General features: G+C 32.1%; 2 pseudogenes; both read left to right on the top strand.

The window, feature by feature from the left end:
- Nucleotides 1-251: 251 nt before the first annotated feature.
- On the top strand, nucleotides 252-4,686 carry LOC114416367 (annotated as a pseudogene).
- Nucleotides 4,687-4,732: 46 nt separating this feature from the next.
- LOC114416366 lies at nucleotides 4,733-9,093 on the top strand (annotated as a pseudogene).
- The last annotated feature ends 258 nt before the right edge of the window (nucleotides 9,094-9,351 follow it).

The following is a 9,351-nucleotide window of genomic DNA, read 5'->3' as shown; positions in this document are numbered from 1 at the left end:
GTGTAAACTATGTAGCACCAACGTAGGCCTTATAGCAACTTTAACATATTGTTTTGCTAGCATTTGAATTCCACAAGTAACATTGTCTAATAAGTGTTTCCCATTACACATGCATTAGCTATTTTTCTCTTTAAGTATGGTTGCTTACTATAACACTTGTGCTTGTATTGAAAAAAGTAAAAGTAAGAGATATATACATGTGAGTCTCATTTTAAGCACCCGAGTAAGTTACTGGGTTGGAGATGCTCTTAATGGCTTATCCAGCAACTATTGGGGTGACAATCCTTTACCCACTATGCTATCATTTCATTCATACATCACGTCTCTTCATCATAAACCGCGTACTAGGGTGTGTGCTTCCCACCATGGCTTCCCCCTGTCTATCCCCAGCAACCCTTCACAAGAAAATGAATGATATAATTAAAAACAAACATTATTTTTTGAGACTTAAATATGTTATCATGTTTGTAATATACTTATTTTTTAATTTACTAACTAATTTTTTATTTTATTTTATTACATGACATTCTTAAAGTTTTATTTTTGATATGTCATTAGTTTAAGTCTATTAAATAATGATAAGATACATGTTAATTTGTCACATAATCACTTAATCAATAATATTATATTTTATTAACTTGTCATATCATCTTTTAATGTCAAATATCAAAAATAAAAATTTAAAAATGTTAGATAATAAAAAAATTAATGATAAAATAAAAAATGAATGTATTATAAGTATAAATAATATATTTAAATCTTTTGTGTATAATAGAGTCTAACTAATCTAACTGAGCTTTTTATTGAGCCTTTATGATCTAGTCCTTATGACAGCGGGTATGCGTTTGGTTTTCAGCTATGTTCTGGAAAGAGTAGGATATTCTGTCCTTCTCAAGCACTGTTTGTGAAACCAATGAAGAGCTAAATGATGGGGAAGGACAAAGGAGTGAGAATAACATGCCAGGCTACTAGCATTCATGCATACATAGATGAAATTAAATAGGTACTGATCTAAACATGCAAATCAATTTAAATGACATATTCAAATCAAACAGTGGAAATTAAATATTATCGAGTGTACCTTCAACTATTGCAAATCGAACGCAAAGTGGCACATACATGAATCTGAAGGCAGTTTTGTTCGTCCAGACTCTTACTCACTTTGAATAAATGATGTATTTTATGAATAGAGAAGTGAATTTGGTGATACTGAGAGCACCTCATCATATTTATAGAGTTTGTCCATCACAGAGCTCACCTAGTAATTTTGTTATCAGTACATGATATCATAACGTGAGATAGAGAATGAGTACGTGATTTGTTACTCAAGATGATTGCAAATATGTGTTGCAAAGATATAGTTGAATGTGAAAGGAAAATGGATCAGATTCAAAAAACAAAATTTTCAAAAAAAGATAATGGAAATAAAATAAAATTAAAACACTAAATGTGACTGTGAACGTGGGTCATTCCAACAATAGAGTCCTAGACATGGGGAAAATAGACCTCATGAACCTGCTTCTTCTTGGTGCTGTTTCACTCCCTACCTGATCCCATATGCCTATTTCTATGTACCTCTAGGATCAGTTTTTTTTTTTTTTTTTTTACATTCTCAGTTCGTGTTTGGTTTTTTTATTGGAAGACTTCCAAACGACCATTGAATCAAAAGTTTTGAATTCTTACTTCTCATACTCATAAAATGTGTATGAGAATGTAGATTTAATCTAATATTAAAGCAATTAAACACTCTTAATCACGGATTTCAAGCATTCACACAATTATGAATTGGCAATACTGGAAAAAGATCGGATGATTCATATATCATATGCATATTTTAAGTTAGCTTAGCCAGATAAAATATGGGTGATATAATCTTCATCCAACAATTCCAATTGACTAACTGTGAATGCAACAATTTTTGTTTGGATTTTGACGCGAATTTCAGGTAATACAATGCAAATCCAAACATACTATTATTAGAGAAAGCACATTACATACAAAATCACCAAATTTTGAAATTGGAATTTTTATATCATGTCACAATAATATGTTGCACAGGCCTCAATTGACCCTCATCAACCAATCTATAATAACCGCAATGAGACTGACATTGGAGAAGCCTTTCTTTCTAGAATATTATGAATGAATACCTTTTGCTATTTGATACCTTAGAAACAAAGAGATAAAATTGTAAATATGATATTATAAGAGAGAAATAAAGAGAGTGTCATATATCATAACCCAGGGGGGGGAGAACTATTGAATTAATTGGTTCTCACTGTTTGGAATGCTGTCTCCATTCTTTCACTTTTGTTTTCTTGGCCAAAACGGAACACTTGGAAAAGTTGTAGACAAGAAATAAAGTGAAGAATCAGCCAATATTATCAACTTTTTACCTGTCAATGTCCTGTTAATGAAAACAATTCAGTCCAAGTTAAGATCTTTTAAAATCTTTAACATTTCAATTTTATTGGAAAAAAAAATAATTATAAAATTGACTTGATAGTAATTAATAAAATGAAAATGGAGAGAAAAAGAGATTCGAATCTTACATTTAAAAAATAACAATTAATAAACAAGATGCCATTGGAAATGATGTAATCGCAGAGAAATGGCTCGAGACACATGGACCTGGGGACCGCACAGTACTTACACAAGGATTGATGGTAAATAATGAACAGCATTTTCGTGTTCAATGTTTCCAAAGATCTTCAACAAGATGCATATTACTTGTGCATGTATTATTAAAAACAAAAGGTTTTTCAGACTGTGTTGGTGGTTAATGTGGCCTGAATAAAAGTTCTGGTAAAAAAGTTTGTAAAGTACATTACATTCACAAAGTTTATTTTCTCCAAATCTCGGTTGTTTATCTTTCCTCAGAAAAAAATTATCTTCCTGCAGTATATGCCTATTTTATTTGCCGACAATGCAAATAATTGAGAAAATATTCAATAAATAAATATAAAAGTGTTACATGTAAAAATCTTTGAAAATAAGAAATAAAATAGTTTACGTTAGTTTTCAATTTTGTCCTCTAATTCTTTTTTTTTTCAATTGTCCTCTAATTTTTTTTTTAATTTTGTCCTCTAATTTTTAAAATTAATTTAATTTTATCCTCTATTTTTTTAATTTTTAAAATCAATTCATTTTTTTATGTGCATTTTATATTGATTTAAAATTATTTAGTGACGGTTTTGAATCACCATAAAATATGATTTTTTATTTGGATTGAATGATCAAATTAAATCCGTTTAAGAATTTAAAAGATCAAATTGAACAAAAAAAATTAAAAATCAAATTGAATCTAAAAAATAAATTAAAAGACTAAAAAATTAATTTAATGAATAAAATAAAATAATGTGACATTTTTATAATTTTTTTTAAACAATAAAAAGTTTTCAAATTAATTAGCTTTGAATAAGAATTTTTACTCTCACTGCCAAAATCCAAGGTTCTGCCTCAGATTTCAAAATATTTTTTTGTGAAGCCTCCAACTTATTAGGCTATGTTTGGTTTCATGTTCAATTGCGTTGAATTTACGTTTGTCTTGCTAAACTTAATTTGTTGACATGTTTGGTTTCTCGTTTAGTAATATAATTTTGGACACCATGTTTCAAATGAAAGCATCCAAACCAATATTAGAATTGCTTTTAAAACTTTAGTTTGCAAAATGAAATTCATTAAAACCTACATTTGCAGACTCTAATCCAAACTTGTTATTAATTTCAGAGAGATCCAACCTATCTTGTGGTGGAGAAAGACAGAACACTTGCAACATACGTGATTAATGCCGTGTGCACTCACCTTGGGTGGGATGTGCCATGGAATGCTGCTGAGAACAAGTTCATTAGTCACTGCCATGGGTCCCAGTACAATGACCAAGAAAAAATTGTGAGAGATAAGTGTTTTACATTTTCTGTTTTATATCTTGAGATTTCATCCTCTAATAAGAACAAAAAATCTTTTTTGTGATCAATCCTTTTGTCTCATTCTTCAATAATCAAAAAGATCATTTTCAATCAAGTTTGAATTTTTTCGTTAGAATCAGGACTCTTCTACTACATTTTTATTTACTTTTTTTTTTATTTCTTTTCTTCCATCATTCCTTAACTCCTACAAGGTTTGATCCTGTAGAATCTAACCCATTTTATCATTGAGCGAAAAGTACGAAAAAAATCAGATCGATTTTTCGACCAAAAGTACTATGTGAAATCCTCGATTTTTCCTCTTTCTCTATCCCTATCTCATAGATAGAGCGTTTGAATCAATAGAGAACCCTTTCTTTTATATCGTATCTGTATGAATCGATATTATTACATTGTAAATTTTCTTCCCGATACCTCCTAAGGAACCAAATTGGATCCCAAATTGACGGGTTAGTGTGAGCTTATCCATGCAGTTATGCACCTTCGAATAGGAATCCATTTTGTGAAAGATCCTGACTTTCGTGCGTTGGTGGATCTTCGAGATCCTTTCGATGACCTATGTTATGCGTAACGATCTGGGCATTGTCTCGGAGAGAAACTCGATGAAATAGATATGTTTGTGAAGATGTGGACTACCTGCACCTGGACAGAAAGACCCTACGAAGCTTCATTGTTTTCTGGTATTGGCTTTGGGATTTTCCAGTGCAACTTAGGTGGAGGGCAAAGAAGGCCTCCTTCTGGGGGCCTGAGCCATAAGTGAGACACCACTCTAGAAGAGTTAGACTTCTAACCTTGTGTCAGGACCTATGGGCCAAGGAATAGTCTCAGGTACTCAATTTTTATGGAACGTCTGTTTTGATTTAGCTGTTTGTAGCACGTCTCAATGCACTGGTTGAACGACATGCAATTTTTACCCTTGCATTGAAGGGGTTTCGCATTGAGGGGTTTTCCACTTCAAATTGTGTCTCTGTTTTCTTTCATTTCTATTTTGTGCTCTATACTTTATTGGTACTCCTGGCAGGTACTCGCAAGGTTGGGAAAATTTATGTACGCTGTCTTGTCTTACTCTGTTATAGATTTATTATTGTGTTGGCCTACTTTTTCCATCAGATTCAACAATATGATCTAAGTAGATCTCTGACTTCAATCAATTGCAAATAATAATAATAATAATAATAAATTATGAATTGTTTCAAATACTTGCATAATGTGGATCAATAAGTATGAAATTATTTTAACTTAATTCGAGATTTTAGATTTAAAACATAAATATATAATTACATTAAATGTGTAAATGCTCATAGGATGATTTTATTGTTCATAATAATCATTCCTAATTCAAACAAGATTATGTACTGTGTTATAGAAAAAAGATTATTGGATTGATATCATTCCGTACACTGAACCTAATTAAACTTTGACACCACCCAACCTTTCTTATCTTTTTTCTTTTTATCATATGGTTTTGTTGATTCGTGAAGTTTTTCAAATTTAAAATATAAATATATTTAAACTTTATCTACCTTTCAGTTATCCCTAACAACAAGGAAATCACAAAATTTTAAAGAAGACAGGATGAAAGGCTGAAGTTCAAACAAATAAATCATGTAAAAAATAATCTTAATAATGAAAGGTTACCTAATAATTTCGCAACAAATTATAAACTGCACACGCAAGGCAGTTAAAGTGAGAATGCACGGCGCAAAACAAGTTTGAAAACGGATACATTGGTTAATCACCCTTTTTTTTCTGTCCACAAATCGTCAAAGGTTGAACTAGAATTGAGTAATCTTGTGGCTAAACATATTTCATTATACTCACAAGGAAGACACACTACACATGTATTTTGACTTTTGGATTGAGTTACACAAAGCACTAAGTATGCAGTGGCAGTGGCAGGATTCAAGACTGCCTTTTGGGTTACGTATCCATATGATCGCATTCTAATTCCACCCCTAACTGCCCCACCTATATGATCGTCCTATAATCTCTCTCTCTCTCTTTCTATATGTGAGCTTTATCTTGTATTGATAGATAGAGTATGCTCTTCACCCACTTTCTTCTTATTTTTCTTGCATTTTTATATTTTTGGTATTATCTTTCTTTGAATTATGCATAGGAAAATGATCATAAATACCTATGGGTTATTAAATATCTAACTAGAAATAAATAGAGATACAAGACGGATAAATATAAATATGATAAGTAATATAATGTAACAAGAAATATCAGTTAGGTATATATATATATAGTGTAGTGCCCAGGTGTCCATGTATCATTACTCACTCTTTTGCTTAACAAGTTTTTTCATTAAAAGGTAACTACTTGGCAAATGTTTAAGATTTTTTGTGTGGTCACTGGTCACAATATCACCTGCTAGGTTATTTCTGCTACTTGTATTGTGTCAATAGGTGATTTCTTGCCTGTTATTTCACTTGGGCTCTGCAGGAATTTATTAGTGTGGTGGTGAAAACTACTAGGAATATGATTGACTTTTTTCATTCATAAATTGTGGTCTTGAATATCATGAGGACAAAAACATGCATGTTTGTGGTCATTTTGATTGTTGTTTTCGATCTTTCCTTTACGTGTGTAGCATGACATAATTTCTTGCACGTGACACTTAGGGTTGTGAAGCTGTAGGTGGTGTTGTGTGCCATGTCAAGTGACATGCAATACAGAAATTGACTAAGGTTTTGTTTTCTACCTTGTCGTAGAGGTTGATACAAGAGAAGAATCTAAAGCAGCCATGGAGAACAATGAGCCTCCAAGGCGTCTTGAGGTGATTTAATTTATTAGTAATTTATCACTTTAGTTTCAGGAACATATAAACATGCATTATTTCTTTGGCATTAACAGGGAAAATATGCTGCAATGGTAGTTTGCTGGCTTCTTGGCAACGGATGCCTTTTCGCGTGGAACAGTATGCTGACTATAGAAGATTACTATGTTCACTTGTTTCCGGTAATTAATACATTGTTGATCTGGCTGCTCATTCCTTTGGTTTAGTGCAACATTTTTGTGAATTGGAAATGAGGCACAATTCCAATTTGGACTGCTTCAACTTTCAATTTTTCTGTCAAATAGTGCTTCATAGTATGGATAAAGTCATAGACTGCCAAAAGTTAAGGAATTGGCTTGAGAACCCTGAAGTGTCTTCAACAAGTTCACAAATTTTAAGGAAAATAGTAGAATTAGCCAACCTTACAGATCATGTATTTGGATAACAAATAATAGATGGCAGAGCTTGAAATGGTTTTAATTTTCAGTTCATGTTTTTCAGCTTTGATATTCAACCGTACACTATAGGATGAATGATTGATGAATTTCTAGTCAATGTCATGGTTTGTTTGCATCTTAAACAAAAGTTATACTAATAATTTGTGTTGATCAGACTACTTAACTTTCTGAACAATGAATTTGCTTGCCTATAATATTTTAATTTGTTTTACTTATTTTCCTACACTCCAATACATATTCTGGCTATCACAGTTTGTTTTCTTCAATCCATTTGCACCTTGCATTTTGCGGTTCTTAAATGTTGTTCTTGTTATATATAATTCATATAACCAGATTGGTTTGGAATAGAAATTCTTTAATTACATTTTCTGTAATTTTATGCAGAAATACCACCCCTCAAGGGTGCTTACTCTTGTATATCAGCCATTTGCAGTTGGAACACTAGCAATACTGGCTTACAAAGAGGACAGGATCAATACAAGGATAAGAAACCTATTTGGATATACCCTTTTCTTCATAAGCACTTTGTCGATCTTAATTGTAAGTCCTTTTTCACTTGTTTGTAATCTTTGATTCCGTTAGGACATGTTTCTTACTTTTGATTTTATTTTTCCTTTTAATTTGCCATAGTTGGATTTAGCAACATCTGGTAAAGGAGGACTTGGAACTTTTGTTGGTACATGTGTAATTAGTGGTGCATTTGGAATAGCAGATGCTCATACGCAAGGTGGAATGGTGGGAGACCTGTCCTACATGCTTCCAGAATTCATTCAGGTTTGGCATCAGCAATGGAATTAATGAATTACTACGAAGTTTTAAACAATTCCTTCAACATATGCATTTTTTTTTTCTAAAATGGTTTCATTGCTGCAGTCTTTCCTTGCTGGTTTGGCTGCATCAGGTGTACTAACGTCTGCTTTGAGGTTAATTACAAAAGCAGCATTTGAGAAAACTAAGAACGGTCTTCGCAAAGGAGCCAGTAAGTTCAGCTCTCCAGAGCTTAAGACATTTGTTAATTCAGAGTTTAGCCGCATTCATGTTTAACATAGAAAATTGTAAAAAAAATATTTAGCTTATGCAATTGTTTAACTAGCCTTTATTTCTATTTTTTCAATGTCAGAAACAAGTTTTCAAATTGATTTTTAACTCTTTTCATACAACTCATGAAGATATGAGGTTTATTGAAGATTGTGGAATTAATATGCTTTTAATAAGATATTGACACTAGCTACAGACCCTATGTGAGGTGAGAATCCTGTGGTTTATGTTGTAGACTTCACCTAGTAGAATAAGACTTTGTTATTATTTTTGTTGAAAGAAAACATTCTCCCTCTAAGTAGCAATATCAATTTCTTCCAATGCATAAAAAAATTGTGATGATTGTTTATTTCTTGTTTGATGTCATTTAACTTTATACAATAAAGATTGTTGCACATGACTCATACAAATAAATTAGGTACTGATCACTTGTCATTCTACCCTGCCCCTGCAGTTATGTTCTTTGCCATATCAATATTCTTTGAGCTTCTTTGTGTTCTTCTCTATTCGTTTGTGTTCCCTAAATTACCAATTGTGAAGTACTACCGCTCAAAAGCAGCATCTGAAGGATCCAAAACTGTTTCAGCTGACCTTGCTGCAGGTGGCATCCAGATCCCATCTGGAGGAGTTCAGTTTCTTCCTTTCCTTTCCTTCCCTTCCCTTCCCTTTTCAATGTGTCACAAAATGTTCCATATTATTCAAGATTCAGCTTACAATATTAGTAATTTTTTTTTCCAGGCCAATCAATATGAAAAAGAAATAGATCGCAAAGGAAATAAGAAACTGTTATTGGAAAACATTGATTATGCACTTGATTTGTTCCTAATATATGCACTTACACTTTTTTCCCTGGATTCTTATCAGAAGATACTGGATCACACAGTTTGGGCACCTGGTATGTTCATTAACAACATGGTTTCTTTATTCCATTCATTCTTACATCCCTTTAGACATCACCCTTTTTCCTGTTCTTTTATGACCAGACAAATAACACATTAAGAATTTAAGATTAGTGTTGTGTGTGATTGAGAAATTACTAGGCCATTTAGGTGGTCTAGCACCATTATATGAAATGAAATTGGTCGGGAAGATGAATACGCACGATAATCTTAAACAACTTAATAATTTTTTTTTTGTATCCAACTTA

Source organism: Glycine soja, chromosome 6 (assembly GCF_004193775.1).
Source record: "Glycine soja cultivar W05 chromosome 6, ASM419377v2, whole genome shotgun sequence".
Taxonomy (NCBI): domain Eukaryota; kingdom Viridiplantae; phylum Streptophyta; class Magnoliopsida; order Fabales; family Fabaceae; genus Glycine; species Glycine soja.
Note: the sequence above shows the minus strand (reverse complement) of the source record. Positions and strands in the feature narration are given on the sequence as shown.